Below are 17,234 nucleotides of genomic sequence, written 5' to 3'. Positions count from 1 at the left end.
AACATATTTAACATTCTTAAACAACAACTTCAAAAGACATATGCACTGTTCAAGCATTCATTCATAAAACAAGAAGCATTGTCACCATATCAATATAATTAAACTTAGTTCAAGGATAAATTCGAAACTCATGTACTTCTTGTTCTTTTGAATTAAAACATTTTTCATTTAAGAGAGGTGATGGATTCATAGGACATTCATAACTTTAAGAAAAAGTTACTAAATACTAATGATCATGTAATGAAGACACAAACATGGATAAGCACTTAACATAGAGAAAACAAAAAACAGAGAATGTAAGAACAAGGAATGAGTCCACCTTAGTGATGGTGGCGTTTTCTCCTTGAGGAACCAATGATGTCCTTGAGCTCTTCTATGTCTCTTCCTTGTCTTTGTTGCTCCTCCCTCATTGCTTTTTGATCTTCTCTTATTTCATGAAGGATGATGGAGTGCTCTTGATGTTCCACCCTTAATTGTCCCATGTTGGAACTTAATTCTCCTAGGGAGGTGTTGATTTGCTCCCAATAGTTTTGTGGAGGAAAATGCATTTGAGGCATCTCCGGGATCTCATGGTGATGAGCTTCATGCGTCTCTTGAGATCCATGAATGGGCTCTCTTACTTGCTCCATCCTTTTCTTAGTGATGGGCTTCTCTTTCTCAATAGGAATGTCTCCTTCTATGAAAGCTCCAGCTGAGTAACATAGATGGCAAATAAGATGAGGGAAAGCTAGCCTAGCCCCAGGAGAGGGCTTTTCGGCTATTTTGTAGAGTTAAAGGGAGATGACTTCATGAACTTCTACTTCTTCTCCAATCATGATGCTATGGATCATGATGGCCCGATCCACACTAACTTCAGATCGGTTGCTAGTGGGGATGATGGAGTGTTGGATGAACTCCAACCATCCTCTAGCCACAGGCTTGAGGTCCAGTTTTCTTAATTGAACCGGCTTGCCTTTGGAGTCAATCTTCCATTGAGCTCCTTCCACACATATGTCCATGAGGACTTGGTCCAACCTTTGATTAAAGTTGACCCTTCCAGTGTAGGGGCGTGCATCTCCTTACATCATAGGTAAGTTAAACGCCAACCTCACATTTTCCGGACTAAAATCTAAGTATTTCCCCCGAACCATTGTAATATAATTCTTTGGGTTTGGGTTCTTACTTTGATCATGGTTCCTAGTGATCCATGCATTGGCATAGAACTCTTGAACCATTAGGATACCGACTTGTTGGATGGGGTTTGTTAGAACTTCCCAACCTCTTCTTTGGATTTCATGTCGGATCTCTGGATACTCATTCTTCTTGAGCTTGAATGGGACCTCGGGGATCACCTTCTTCTTGACCACAACATCATAGAAGTGGTCTTGATGAGCTTTGGAGATGAATCTTTCCATCTCCCATGACTCAGAGGTGGAAGCTTTTGTCTTCCCTTTCCCTTTTCTAGAGGATTCTCCGGTCTTGGGTGCCATCAATGGTAATGGAAAAACAAAAAGCTTTTGCTTTTACCACACCAAACTTAAAATATTGCTCGCACTCGAGCAAGAGAAGAAAGAATAGATGAAGAAGAAGACAAAAATATGGAGGAGAGGGGGGAAGGGTGTATTCGGCCAAGAAGAGAAGAGAGGGTTGTGTTGTGTGAAAATGAGGAAGAATGAGGGCTATATATAGGGAAGGGAGGGGGGGTAAGGTTCGGCCATAAGGGTGGGTTTTAGGTGGGAAATTGATTTTGAATTTTGAAGGTAGGTGGAGTTTATGAGGTAGGTTTATGGGGAAGAGTGGATGGATGTGAGTGGTGAAGTGGTGATAGGGAAGGGAGATTGAGGTGATTGGTGAAGAGTTTTGGGGAAGAGTGTTTATGGGATTGTGTGAAAGAGGGGTGAGAAGAAGTGAGTGGAGGTAGGTGGGGATCCTGTGGGGTCCACAGATCCTGAGGTGTTCAAGGATTTACAACCTTGCACCAAATTAGGCATGCAAAATGCCCTTGCACACAACTCTGGGTGTTCAGCGCCAGATTGGTGCTTGTTCTGGGCGTTCAGCGCCAGCTCTTCTCCAGGGTGCAATTCTGGCGTTCAAACGCCCAGATACTGCCCATTTTGGGCGTTCAGCGCCAGAACCATGCTCTGTTCTGGCGTTGAACGCCAGCCAAATGCTTCTTACTGGCGTTTAAACGCCAGTAGGGTCTTCCTCCAGGGTGTGATTTTTCTTCTGCTGTTTTTGATTCCATTTTCAATTTTTATATTTATTTTGTGACTCCACATGATCATGAACCTAATAAAACATGAAAGAACAAGAAAAATAAAATTAGATAAAAAAAAATTGGGTTGCCTCCCAACAAGCGCTTCTTTAATGTCAATAGCTTGACAGTGGGCTCTCATGGAGCCTCACAGATGTTCAGAGCATTGTTGAGACTTCCCAACACCAAACTTAGAGTTTGGATGTGGGAGTTCAACACCAAACTTAGAGTTTGGTTGTGGCCTCCTAACACCAAACTTAGAGTTTGACTGTGGGGGCTCTGGTTGACTCTGTTTTGAGAGAAGCTTTTTATGCTTCATCTCCATGTTTACAGAAGGATGACCTCGAGTTTTAAACACAAGGGAGTCCTCATTCAATTGAAGGACTAGTTCACCTCTGTCAACATCAATCATAGCTCTTGCTGTGGCTAGGAAGGGTCTTCCAAGGATGATGGATTCATCCTCATTCTTCCCAGTATCTAGGACTATGAAATCAGCAGGGATGTAAAGGCCTCCAACCTTTACTAACACGTCCTCTACTTGTCCATAAGCCTGTTTTCTTGAATTGTCTGCCATCTCTAATGAGATTTTAGTAGCTCGCACCCCAAAGATTCCTAGTTTCTCTATTACAGAGAGGGGCATGAGGTTTATCCCTGAACCAAGGTCACACAGAGCCTTTTCAAAGATCATGTTGCCTATGGTACAAGGTATTACGAACTTTCCAGGATCCTGTTTCTTCTGAGGCAATGTCAGTTGATCCTGATCACTTAGTTCATTGGTGAACAAGGGAGGTTCATCTTCCCAAGTCTCAATACCAAATAATTTGGCATTCAGCTTCTTGATTGCACCAAGGTACTTGGTAACTTGCTCTTCAGTAACATCCTCATTCTCTTCAGAAGATTGATACTCGTCAGAGCTCATGAAGGGCATAAGGAGGTTCAATGGAATCTGTATGGTCTCTAGATGAGTCTCAGATTCCTTTGGTTCCTCAAAGGGAAACTCCTTATTGATCACTGGACGTCCCAGGAGGTTTTCCTCACTGGGATTTACGTCCTCCCCTTCCTCTCCAAGTTTGGCCGTGTTGATCAATTCAATGGCCTTGCACTCTCCTTTTGGATTTTCTTCTGTATTGCTTGGGAGAGTACTAGGAGGGATTTCAGTGATCCTTTTACTCAACTGACCCACTTGTGCTTCCAAATTTCTAATGGAGGACCTTGTTTCATTCATAAAACTCACAGTGGCCTTGGATAGATCAGAGACTAAGTTTGCTAAATTAGAGGTATTTTGTTCAAAGTTCTCTGTCTGTTGCTGAGTGGATGATGAAAAAGGTTTACTATTGTTAAACCTATTTCTTCCACCATTATTAAAGCCTTGTTGAGGCTTTTGTTGATCCTTCCATGAGAGATTTGGGTGATTTCTCCATGAGGGGTTATAGGTGTTACCATAAGGTTCACCCATGTAATTCACCTCTGCTATTGCAGGGTTTTCAGGATCATAAGCTTCTTCTTCGGAAGATGCCTCTTGAGTACTATTGGATGCAACTTGCATTCCATTCAGACTCTGAGAAATTATATTGACTTGCTGAGTCAATATTTTATTCTGAGCCAATATGGCATTCAGAGTATCTATTTCAAGAACTCCCTTCTTCTGAGGCATCCCATTGCTCACAGGATTCCTCTCAGAAGTGTACATGAACTGGTTATTAGCAACCATGTCAATGAGTTCTTGAGCTTCTGCAGGCATTTTCTTTAGGTGAATGGATCCACCTGCAGAAGTATCCAATGACATTTTAGCTAATTCAGACAGACCATCATAGAATATATCCAGGATGGTCCATTCTGAAAGCATGTCAGAAGGACACTTTTTGGTCAGTTCTTTGTATCTCTCTCAAGCTTCATAGAGGGATTCACCTTCTTTCTGTTTGAAGGTCTGAACATCCACTCTAAGCTTACTCAGCTTTTGAGGAGGAAAGAACTTGGCTAAGAAAGCCTTGACCAGCTTATCCCAAGAGTTCAGGCTATCCTTAGGTTGAGAGTCCAACCATATTCTAGCTCTGTCTCTTACAGCAAAAGGGAAAAGCATGAGCCTGTAGACTTCAGGATCTACTCCATTAATCTTAACAGTATCACATATCTGCAAGAATTCAGTTAAGAACTGAAAAGGATCTTTAGATGGAAGTCCATGAAACTTGCAGTTTTGCTGCATCAGGGAAACTAATTGAGGTTTAAGCTCAAAATTGTTTGCTCCAATGGCAGGAATGGAGATGCTTCTTCCATGTAAATTGGAATTAGGTGTAGTAAAGTCACCAAGCATCCTCCTTGCATTATTATTATTTTCGGCTGCCATCTCCTCTTCTTGTTCGAAAATTTCTGAAAGGTGCTTGCTGGATTGTTGTAATTTAGCTTCTCTTAGTTTCCTCTTCAGAGTCCTTTCAGGTTCTGGATCTGCTTCAACAAGGATGTTCTTGTCTTTGCTCCTGCTCATATGAAAAAGAGGGACAGAAAAATAATAATAATAGGAGTCCTTTTTATCACAGTATAGAGGTCCCTGTATAAGTAGAAGAAAAGAAGAAGAAAAAATTCGAACACAGATGGAAGAGGGGGTTCGAATTTGGGTAAGATGAAGTGTTAGTAGATGAATAAATAAATAGAAGGAGATAAGAGAAAGAGAGAATTTTCGAAAATAATTTTTGAAAAAGAGTTAGTGATTTTCGAAAATAGTTTTTGAAAAAGGTTAGTAATTTTCGAAAATTAAAATAAAAAATTAAAATAATTAGTTAATTAAAAAGAATTTTTGAAAAAGAGGGAAGATATTTTTGAAAATTAGAAAGAGAGAGAGTTAGTTATGTAGTTTTGAAAAAGATAAAAAACAAACAAAAAGTTAGTTAGTTAGTTGAAACAAATTTGAAAATCAACTTTGAAAAGATAAGAAGATAAGAAGTTAGGAAAGATATTTTAAAATCAAATTTTTGAAAAAGATATGATTTTGAAAAAGATAAGATAGAAAGATATTTTTGAAAAGATATGATTGAAATTAGTTTTGAAAAAGATTTGATTTTTAAAATCACAATTAATGACTTGATTCACAAGAAATCACAAAATATGATTCTAGAACTTAAAGTTTGAATCTTTCTTAACAAGTAAGTAACAAACTTGAAATTTTTGAATCAAAACATTAACTGATGATGATATTTTCGAAAATTATGAGATAAAATTAAGAAAAAATATTTTTGAAAAATATTTTTATAATTTTCGAAAATAAATAAGAAAAATGGAAAAGATTTGATTTTTGAAAAAGATTTTGAAAAAGATAAAATTTTTAAATTGAAAATTTGATTTGACTCATAAGAAACAACTAAATTTTAAAAAGTTTTGAAAAAGTCAACTCAAATTTTCGAATTTATGAGAAGAAAAAGGAGAAGATATTTTTTTTTTATTTTTGAATTTTTAATGATGAGAGAGAAAAACATGAAAATGACTCAATGCATGAAAATTTTGGATCAAAACAATGAATGCATGCAAGAATGCTATGAATGTCAAGATGAACACCAAGAACACTTTGAATGTCAAGATGAACATCAAGAACTTATTTTTGAAAAAAAAATTTTTAATGCAAAGAAAACATGCAAGACACCAAACTTTAAAATTTTTCATGTATAGACACTATGAATGCAAGAATGCATATGAAAAACAAGAAAAGACACAAAACATGAAAACATCAAGATCAAACAAGAAGACTTACCAAGAACAACTTGAAGATCATGAAGAACACTATGAATGCATGAATTTTTTGAAAAATGCAAGATGAATATGTAATTGACACCAAACTTTCAACTTGACTCAAGACTCAAACAAGAAACATGAAATATTTTTGATTTTTATGATTTTATGATTTTTTTGTATTTTCTTTTAATTTTTTTCGAAAATCATTTGAAAAAGAAAAATAAGGATACCAAAATTTTTAATATGAATTCCAGGAATCTTGCACTCTTATTCTAAAGCTCCAATATGAGGGTTAGGCATGGCTTAATAGCCAGCCAAGCTTTAGTATGTAACTCAGACATGCCACAGCTGACATACCAATTGGAAGCCCCTATCCAAAAGAATTAGACATGGCTTTACAGCCAGCCAGGCTTCAACATGCTTCATGAAACTCTAGAATTCATTCTTAAAAATTCTGAAGAAAAATCTATTTTTGAAAGGTTTTTGAAAAATTTTTGAAAATAAAACAAAAAGAAAATTACAAAATCTGAGCAACAAGATGAACCGTCAGTTGTTCAAACTCAAACAATCCCTGTCAACGGCGCCAAAAACTTGGTGCACGAAATTGTGATCTCAGGAAACGGCGCCAGAAACTCTGTACGCACATCTTAATAAATCGTTTTTCATTCACAACTTCGATACAACTAACCAGCAAGTGCACTGGGTCGTCCAAGTAATAAACCTTACGTGAGTAAGGGTCGATCCCACGGAGATTGTTGGTATGAAGCAAGCTATGGTCACCTTGTAGATCTCAGTCAGGCGGATATAAAATAGTTATGGAGTTTTCAAAATTTATATAATAAAATAAGGATAGAAATACTTATGTAAATCATTGGTGAGAATTTCAGATAAGCGCATAGAGATGCTTTCGTTCCTCTGAACCTCTGATTTTCTGCTGTCTTCATCCAATCAATCCTACTCCTTTCCATGCTTGGCTTTATGTAAAGACATCACCGTTGTCAATGGCTACTTTTTATCCTCTCTGGAAAATGGTCCGATGCGCTGTCACTGCATGGCTAATCGTCTGGAGGCATCACCCTTGTCAATGGCTGCATCCCATCCTCTTGTGAAAATGGTCCAAATGCTCTGTCACAGTACGGCTAATCATCTGAGGTTCTCGATTATACTGGAATAGGATTCACCCTCCTTTTGCGTCTGTCACTACGCCCAGCACTCGCGATTTTGAAGTTCGTCACAGTCATTCAATCCCAGAGTCCTACTCGGAATACCACAGACAAGGTTTAGACTTTCCGGACTCTCATGAATGCCGCCATCAATCTAGCTTATACCACGAAGATTCTGATTAAGAGATCCAAGAGATACTCATTCAATCTAAGGTAGAACGGAAGTGGTTGTCAGGCACGCGTTCATAGGGAATGATGATGATTGTCACGTTCATCACATTCAGGTTGAAATGCGAATGAATATCTTAGAAGCGGAATAAGTTGAATTGAATAGAAAAATAGTAGTACTTTGCATTAATCTTTGAGGAATAGTAGAGCTCCACACCTTAATCTATGGAGTGCAGAAACTCTACCGTATGAAAATACATAAGTGATAATGGTCCAGGCATGGCCGAATGGCCAGTCCCCATGGAGGTCTAAGATAGCATAAAACTGATCAAAGATGTCTAATACAATAGTAAAAAGTTCTATTTATAATAAACTAGCTACTAGAGTTTACAGAAGTAAGTAATTGATGCATAAATCCAATTCCGGGGCCCACTTGGTGTATGCTTGGGCTGAGCTTGAATGTTACACGTGTAGAGGTAAATCTTGGAGTTGAACACCAGTTTGTAACGTATTTCTGGCGTTTAACTCTGGCTTGTGACATGTTTCTGGCATTTAACTCCAGACAGCAGCGTAGAACTGGCATTCAACACCCTCTTACGTGGTCTAAACTCGGCCAAAGTATGGACTATTATATATTTCTGGAAAGCGCTGGATGTCTACTTTCCAACGCAATTGGAAGCGCGCCATTTTGAGTTCTGTAGCTCCAGAAAATCCACTTTGAATCCAACAGCATCAGCAGTCCTTCTTCAACCTCTGAATCTGATTTTTGCTCAAGTCCCTCAATTTCAGCCAGAAAATACCTGAAATCACAGAAAAACACAAAAACTCATAGTAAAGTCCAGAAATATGAATTTAACATAAAAACAAATGAAAACATCCCTAAAAGTAACTAAATTCCACTAAAAACATACTAAAAATAATGCCAAAAAGCGTATAAATTATCCGCTCATCAGTGGGATTTATGAGGTAGGTTTATGGGGAAGAGTGGATGGATGTGAGTGGTGAAGTGGTGATAGGGAAGGGAGATTGAGGTGATTGGTGAAGAGTTTTGGGGAAGAGTGTTTATGGGATTGTGTGAAAGAGGGATGAGAAGAAGTGAGTGGAAGTAGGTGGGGATCCTGTGGGGTCCACAGATCCTGAGATGTTCAAGGATTTACAACCTTGCACCAAATTAGGCATGCAAAATTCCCTTGCACACAACTCTGGGCGTTCAGCGCCAGATTGGTGCTTGTTCTGGGCGTTAAACGCCCATTTGTTGCTCATTTCTGGCGTTGAACGCCAGAACCATGCTTGTTCTGGGCGTTCAGCGCCAGCTCTTCTCCAGGGTGCAATTCTGGAGTTCAAACGCCCAGATGCTACCCATTTTGGGCGTTCAGCGCTAGAACCATGCTCTGTTCTGGTGTTGAACGCCAGTAAGGTATTCCTCCAGGGTGTGATTTTTCTTCTGCTGTTTTTGATTCCGTTTTCAATTTTTATATTTATTTTGTGACTCCACATGATCATAAACCTAATAAAACATGAAAGAACATGAAAAATAAAATTAGATAAATAAAAATTGGGTTGCCTCCCAACAAGTGCTTCTTTAATGTCAATAGCTTGACAGTGGGCTCTCATGGAGCCTCACAGATGTTCAGATCATTGTTGAGACTTCCCAACACCAAACTTAGAGTTTGGATATGGGAGTTCAACACCAAACTTAGAGTTTGGTTGTGGCCTCCCAACACCAAACTTAGAGTTTGACTGTGGGGGCTCTGGTTGACTCTGTTTTGAGAGAAGCTTACTGTGCTTCCTCTCCATGTTTACAGAAGGATGACCTCGAGTTTTAAACACAAGGGAGTCCTCATTCAATTGAAGGACTAGTTCACCTCTGTCAACATCAATCACAGCTCTTGCTGTGGCTAGGAAGGGTCTTCCAAGGATGATGGATTCATCCTCATCCTTCCCAGTATCTAGGACTATGAAATCAGCAGGGATGTAAAGGCCTTCAACCTTTACTAACACGTCCTCTACTTGTCCATAAGCCTGTTTTCTTGAATTGTCAGCCATCTCTAATGAGATTTTAGTAGCTTGCACCCCAAAGATTCCCAGTGTCTCTATTACAGAGAGGGGCATGAGGTTTATCCCTGAACCAAGGTCACACAGAGCCTTTTCAAAGATCGTGTTGCCTATGGTACTAGGTATTACGAACTTTCCAGGATCCTGTTTCTTCTGAGGCAATGTCAGTTGATCCAGATCACTCAGTTCATTGGTGAACAAGGGAGGTTCATCTTCCCAAGTCTCAATACCAAATAATTTGGCATTCAGCTTCATGATTGTACCAAGGTACTTGGTAACTTGCTCTTCAGTAACATCCTCATTCTCTTCAGAAGATGAATACTCATCAGAGCTCATGAAGGGCATAAGGAGGTTCAATAGAATCTCTATGGTCTCTAGATGAGTCTCAGATTCCTTTGGTTCCTCAGAGGGAAGCTCCTTATTGATCACTGGACGTCCCAGGAGGTCTTCCTCCTTGGGATTCACGTCCTCTCCTTCCCTTACAAGTTCGGCCATGGTGATCAATTCAATGGCCTTGCACTCTCCTTTTGGATTTTCTTCCATATTGCTTGGGAGAGTACTAGGAGGGATTTTAGTGATCCTTTTACTCATCTGACCCACTTAAGCTTCCAAATTTCTAATGGAGGACCTTGTTTCATTCATAAAACTCACAGTGGCCTTGGATAGATCAGAGACTAAGTTTGCTAAATTAGAGGTATTTTGCTCAGAGTTCTCTGTCTGTTGCTGAGTAGATGATGGAAAAGGTTTACTATTGTTAAACATATTTCTTCCACCATTATTAAAGCCTTGTTGAGGCTTTTGTTGATCCTTCCATGAGAGATTTGGGTGATTTCTCCATGAGGGGTTATAGGTGTTTCCATAAGGTTCATGGTGCACGAAATTGTGATCTCAGGTAACGGCGCCAGAAACTCTGTACGCACGTCTTAATAAATCATTTTTCATTCACAACTTCGATACAACTAACCAGCAAGTGCACTGGGTCGTCCAAGTAATAAACCTTACGTGAGTAAGGGTCGATCCCACGGAGATTGTTGGTATGAAGCAAGCTATGGTCACCTTGTAAATCTCAGTCAGGCGGATATAAAAAGGTTATAGAGTTTTTGAAATTAATTAATAAGTAAACATAAAATAAGGATAGAAATACTTATGTAATTCATTGGTTAGAATTTCAGATAAGCGTATAGAGATGCATTCGTTCCTCTGAACCTCTGCTTTCCTGCTGTCTTCATCCAATCAATCTTACTCCTTTCCATGGCTGGCTTTATGTAAGGGCATCACCGTTGTCAATGGCTACATCCCATCCTCTTGTGAAAATGGTCCAAATGCTCTGTCACAGCACGACTAATCATCTGAGGTTCTCGATCATACTGGAATAGGATTCACCCTCCTTTTGCGTCTGTCACTACGCCCAGCACTCACGAGTTTGAAGCTCGTCACAGTCATTCAATCCTTGAATCTTACTCGGAATACCACAGACAAGGTTTAGACTTTCCGGATTCTCATGAATGCCGCCATCAATCTAGCTTACACCATGAAGATTCTGATTAAGAGATCCAAGAGATACTCATCCAATCTAAGGTAGAACAGAAGTGGTTGTCAGGCACGCGTTCATAGGGAATGATGATGATTATCACGTTCATCACATTCAGGTTGAAGTGCGAATGAATATCTTAGAAGCGGAACAAGTTGAATTGAATAGAAAAATAGCAGTACTTTGCATTAATCTTTGAGGAACAGCAGAGCTCCACACCTTAATCTATGGAGTGTAGAAACTCTACCATTAAAAATACATAAGTGAAAGGTTCAGGCATGGCCGAATGGCCAGCCTCCATGATCTAAGAACCAGACGTCCAAAGATGTCAAATACAATAGTAAAAAGTTCTATTTATAATAAACTAGCTACTAGGGTTTACAGAAGTAAGTAATTGATGCATAAATCCACTTCCGGGGCCCACTTGGTGTGTGCTTGGGCTGAGCTTGAAGTCTACACGTGGAGAGGTCATTCTTGGAGTTGAACGCCAGCTTTTGTGCCAGTTTGGGCGTTGAACTCCACTTTGCAACTTGTTTCTGGCGCTGAACGCTAGAATTGGGTAGAGAGCTGGTGTTGAACGCCAGTTTGCGTCGTCTAAACTCGGCCAAAGTATGGACTATTATACATTGCTGGAAAGCCCTGGATGTCTACTTTCCAACGCAATTGGAAGCGCGCCATTTTAAGTTCTGTAGCTCCAGAAAATCCACTTTGAGTGCAGGGAGGTCAGAATCCAGCAGCATCACCAGTCCTTCTTCAACCTCTGAATCTGATTTTTTTGCTCAAGTCCCTCAATTTCAGCCAGAAAATACCTGAAATCACAGAAAAACACAAAAACTCATAGTAAAGTCCAGAAATGTGAATTTAACATAAAAACTAATGAAAACATCCCTAAAAGTAACTAGATTCTACTAAAAACATACTAAAAACAATGACAAAAAGCGTATAAATTATCCGCTCATCACAACACCAAACTTAAATTGTTGCTTGTCCCCAAGCAACTGAAAATCAAATAGGATAAAAAGAAGAGAATATACTATAAATTTCAAACTATCAATGAAACATAGCTCCAATCAGATGAGCGGGACTTATAGCTTTTTGCCTCTTGAATAGTTTTGGCATCTCACTTTATCCATTGAAGTCCAGAATGATTGGCATCTATAGGAACTCAGAGTTCAGATAGTGTTATTGATTCTCCTAGTTCAATATGTTGATTCTTGAACACAGCTATTTTATGAGTCTTGGCCGTGGCCCTAAGCACTTTGTTTTCCAGTATTACCACCGGATACATAAATGCCACAGACACATAATTGGGTGAACCTTTTCAGATTGTGACTCAGCTTTGCTAAAGTCCCCAATTAGAGGTGTCCAGGATTCTTAAGCACACTCTTCTTTTGCTTTGGACCTTGACTTTAACCGCTCAGTATCAAGTTTTCACTTGACACCTTCACGCCACAAGCACATGGTTAGGGACAGCTTGGTTTAGCCGCTTAGACCAGGATTTTATTCCTTTAGGCCCTCCTATCCACTGATGCTCAAAGCCTTGGGATCCTTTTTATTTACCCTTGCCTTTTGGTTTTAAGGGTTATTGGCTTTTTGCTCTTGCCTTTTGGTTTTATGAGCTTTTGGCTTTTTCTGCTTGCTTTTTCTTTCTAAATTTTTTTTTTGCTTTTTTTTTTCTACAAGCTTTGTTCTTTGCTGCTTTTTCTTGCTTCAAGAATTATTTTTATGATTTTTCAGATTATCAAATAACATGTCTCCTTATCATCATTCTTTCAAGAGCCAACATATTTAACATTCTTAAACAACAACTTCAAAAGACATATGCACTGTTCAAGCATTCATTCAGAAAACAAAAAGTATTGTCACCACATCAATATAATTAAACTAAGTTCAAGGATAAATTCGAAACTCATGTACTTCTTGTTCTTTTGAATTAAAACAGTTTTCATTTAAGAGAGGTGATGTGTTCATAGGACATTCATAACTTTAAGACATAGTTACTAACTACTAATGATCATGTAATGAAGACACACACATAGATAAGCACTTAACATAGAAAACGAAAAACAGAGAAAGTAAGAACAAGGAATGAGTCCACCTTAGTGATGGTGGCGTTTCCTTCTTGAGAAACCAATGATGTCCTTGAGCTCTTCTATGTCTCTTCCTTGTCTTTGTTGCTCCTCCCTCATTGCTTTTTGATCTTCTCTTATTTCATGAAGGATGATGGAGTGCTCTTGATGTTCCACCCTTAATTGTCCCATGTTGGAACTTAATTCTCCTAGGGAGGTGTTGATTTGCTCCCAATAGTTTTGTGGAGGCAAATGCATTTGAGGCATTTCCGGGATCTCATGGTGATGAGCTTCGTGCGCCTCTTGAGCTCCATGAATGAGCTCTCTTGCTTACTCCATCCTTTTCTTAGTGACGGGCTTCTCTTCCACAATGGAAATGTCTTCTTCTATGGAAGCTCCAGCTGAGTAACATAGATGGCAGATAAGACGAGGAAAAGCTAGCCTTGCCCCAGGAGAGGGCTTTTCGGCTATTTTATAGAGTTCAAGGGAGATGACTTCATGAACTTCTACTTCCTCTCCAATCATGATGCTATGAATCATGATTGCCCGATCCACAATAACTTCAGATCGGTTGCTAGTGGGGATGATGGAGCGTTGGATGAACTCCAACCATCCTCTAGCCACAGGCTTGAGGTCCAGTCTTCTTAGTTGAACCGGCTTGCCTTTGGAGTCAATCTTCCATTGAGCTCCTTCCACACATATGTCCATGAGGACTTGGTCCAACCTTTGATTAAAGTTGACCCTTCTAGTGTAGGGGCGTGCATCTCCTTGCATCATAGGCAAGTTAAACACCAACCTCACATTTTCCGGACTAAAATCTAAGTATTTCCCCCGAACCATTGTAATATAATTCTTTGGGATTGGGTTCTTACTTTGATCATGGTTCCTAGTGATCCATGCATTGGCATAGAACTCTTGAACCATTAGGATGCCGACTTGTTGAATGGGGTTTGTTAGAACTTCCCAACCTCTTCTTTGGATTTCATGTCGGATCTCCGGATACTCATTCTTGTTGAGCTTGAAAGGGACCTCGGGGATCACCTTCTTCTTGACCACAATATCATAGAAGTGGTCTTGATGAGCTTTGGAGATGAATCTTTCCATCTTCCATGACTCGGAGGTGGAAGCTTTTGTCTTCCCTTTCCCTTTTCTAGAGGGTTCTCCGGTCTTGGGTGCCATCAATGGTAATGGAAAAACAAAAAGCTTATGCTTTTACCACACTAAACTTAGAATATTGCTCGCCCTCGAGCAAGAGAAGAAAGAATAATAGAAGAAGAAGATATGGAGGAGAGGGGGGAGGGGTATATTCCCCAAGAAGGGGAAGAGAGGGTTGTGTTGTGTGAAAATGAAGAAGAATGGAGGGCTATATATAGGGAAGGGAAGGGGGGTAAGGTTCGACCATAAGGGTGGGTTTTGGGTGGGAAATTGATTTTGAATTTTGAAGGTAGGTGGAGTTTATGAGGTAGGTTTATGGGGAAGAGTGGATGGATGTGAGTGGTGAAGTGGTGATAGGGAAGAGAGATTGAGGTGATTGGTGAAGAGTTTTGGGGAAGAGTGTTTATGGGATTGTGTGAAAGAGGGGTGAGAAGAAGTGAGTGGAGGCAGGTGGGGATCCTGTGGGGTCCACAGATCCTGAGGTGATCCTGTGGGGTCCACAGATCCTTAGGTGTTCAAGGATTTACAACCTTGCACCAAATTAGGCATGCAAAATGCCTTTGCACACAACTCTGGGCGTTCAGCGCCAGATTGGTGCTTGTTTTGGGCGTTGAACGCCCATTTGTTGCCCATTTCTGGCGTTGAACGCCAGAACCATGCTTGTTCTAGGCGTTCAGCGCCAGCTTTCCTCCAGGGTGCAATTCTGGCGTTCAAACGCCCAGATGCTGCCCATTTTGGGTGTTCAGCGCCAGAACCATGCTCTGTTCTGGCATTGAACGCCAGCCAGATGCTTCTTACTGGCATTTAAAAGCCAGTGAGATCCTCCTCCAGGGTGTGATTTTTCTTCTGCTATTTTTGATTCCGTTTTCAATTTTTATATTTATTTTGTGACTCCACATGATCATGAACCTAATAAAACATGAAAGAACAAGAAAATTAGATAAATAAAAATTGGGTTGCCTCCCAACAAGCGCTTCTTTAATGTCAATAGCTTGACAGTGGGCTCTCATGGAGCCTCACAGATGTTCAGAGCATTGTTGAGACTCCCCAACACCAAACTTAGAGTTTGGTTGTGGCCTCCCAACACCAAACTTAGAGTTTGACTGTGGGGGCTCTGGTTGACTCTGTTTTGAGAGAAGCTTTTTATGCTTCCTCTCCATGTTTACAGAAGGATATCCTTGAGTTGTAAATACAAGGGAGTCCCCATTCAATTGAAGGACTAATTCACCTCTGTCAACATCAATCACAGCTCCTGCTGTGGCTAGGAAGGGTCTTCCAAGGATGATGGATTCATCCTCATTCTTCCCAGTATCTAGGACTATGAAATCAGCAGGGATGTAAAGGCCTTCAACCTTTACTAACACGTCCTCTACTTGTCCATAAGCTTGTTTTCTTGAATTGTCTGCCATCTCTAATGAGATTTTAGCAGCTTGCAACCCATAGATTCCCAGTTTCTCTACTACAGAGAGGGGGCATGAGGTTTATCCCTGACCCAAGGTCACACAGAGCCTTTTCAAAGATCATGGTGCCTATGGTACAAGGTATTAGGAACTTTCCAGGATCCTGTCTCTTCTGAGGCAATGTCAGTTGATCCAGATCACTCAGTTCATTAGTGAACAAGGGAGGTTCATCTTCCCAAGTCTCAATACCAAATAATTTGGCATTCAGCTTCATGATTGCACCAAGGTACTTGGTAACTTGCTCTTCAGTAACATCCTCATTCTCTTCAGAAGAGGAATACTCATCAAAGCTCATGAATGGCATAAGGAGGTTTAATGGAATCTCTATGGTCTCTAGCTGAGCCTCAGATTCCTTTGGTTCCTCAAAGGAAAACTCCTTATCGATCATTGGACGTCCCAGGAGGTCTTCCTCACTGGGATTCACGTCCTCTCCTTCCCTTACAGGTTCGGCCATGGTGATCATGTCAATGGCCTTGCACTCTCCTTTTGGATTTTCTTCTGTATTGCTTGGGAGAGTACTAGGAGGGATTTCAGTGATCCTTTTACTCAGCTGGCCCACTTGTGCTTCCAAATTTCTAATGGAAGACCTTGTTTCATTCATGAAACTTACAGTGGCCTTGGACAGATCAGAGACTAAGTTTGCTAAATTAGAGGTATTTTGTTCAGAGTTCTCTGTCTGTTGCTGAGTGGATGATGAAAAAGGTTTACTATTGTTAAACCTATTTCTTTCACCATTATTAAAGCCTTGTTGAGGCTTTTGATCCTTCCATGAGAAATTTGGATGATTTCTCCATGATGAGTTATAGGTGTTTCCATAAGGTTCACCTAAGTAATTTACCTCTGCTATTGCAGGGTTTTCAGGATCATAAGCTTCTTCTTCAGAAGATGCCTCTTGAGTACTGTTGGATGCATCTTGCATTCCATTCAGACTCTGAGAAATCATATTGACTTGCTGAGTCAATATTTTATTCTGAGCCAATATGGCATTCTGAGTGTCAATTTCAAGAACTCCCTTCTTCTGAGGCGTCCCATTGCTCACAAGATTCCTCTCAGAAGTGTACATGAACTGGTTATTAGCAACCATGTCAATGAGTTCTTGAGCTTCTGCAGGCGTTTTCTTTAGGTGAATGGATCCACCTGTAGAAGTATCCAATGACATTTTAGCTAATTCAGACAGACCATCATAGAATATATCCAGGATGGTCCATTCTGAAAGCATGTCAGAAGGACACTTTTTGGTCAGTTCTTTGTATCTCTCCCAAGCTTCATAGAGGGATTCACCTTCTTTCTGTCTGAAGGTCTGAACATCCACTCTAAGCTTACTCAGCTTTTGAGGAGGAAAGAACTTGGCTAAGAAAGCCTTGACCAGCTTATCCCAAGAGTTCAGGCTATCCTTAGGTTGAGAGTCCAACCATATTCTAGCTCTGTCTCTTACAGCAAAAGGGAAAAGTATGAGCCTGTAGACTTCAGGATTTACTCCATTAGTCTTAACAGTATCACATATCTGCAAGAATTCAGTTAAGAACTGAAAAGAATCTTCAGATGGAAGTCCATGAAACTTGCAGTTCTGCTGCATCAGAGAAACTAATTGAGGTTTCAGCTCAAAATTGTTTGCTCCAATGGCAGGAATGGAGATGCTTCTTCCATGTAAATTGGAATTAGGTGCAGTAAAGTCACCAA

The 17,234-nt window shown here is 40.1% G+C and overlaps 2 non-coding genes across 2 annotated transcripts; both read left to right on the top strand.

Annotated features, from left to right (window-relative positions):
* The first annotated feature begins 4,073 nt into the window (after positions 1-4,073).
* Positions 4,074-4,181, top strand: LOC148568615 (small nucleolar RNA R71). Its single transcript, XR_015881436.1, has one exon. It is a non-coding gene; the product is annotated as a small nucleolar RNA R71 (small nucleolar RNA).
* A 12,586-nt stretch (positions 4,182-16,767) lies between these two features.
* LOC148568614 (small nucleolar RNA R71) lies at positions 16,768-16,875 on the top strand. Its single transcript, XR_015883033.1, has one exon. It is a non-coding gene; the product is annotated as a small nucleolar RNA R71 (small nucleolar RNA).
* Positions 16,876-17,234: the final 359 nt, after the last annotated feature.

Source organism: Arachis ipaensis, chromosome B4 (assembly GCF_059453495.1).
Source record: "Arachis ipaensis isolate K30076 ecotype BB chromosome B4, ASM5945349v1, whole genome shotgun sequence".
In the NCBI taxonomy this organism is placed as follows: Eukaryota; Viridiplantae; Streptophyta; class Magnoliopsida; order Fabales; family Fabaceae; genus Arachis; species Arachis ipaensis.
Note: the sequence above shows the minus strand (reverse complement) of the source record. Positions and strands in the feature narration are given on the sequence as shown.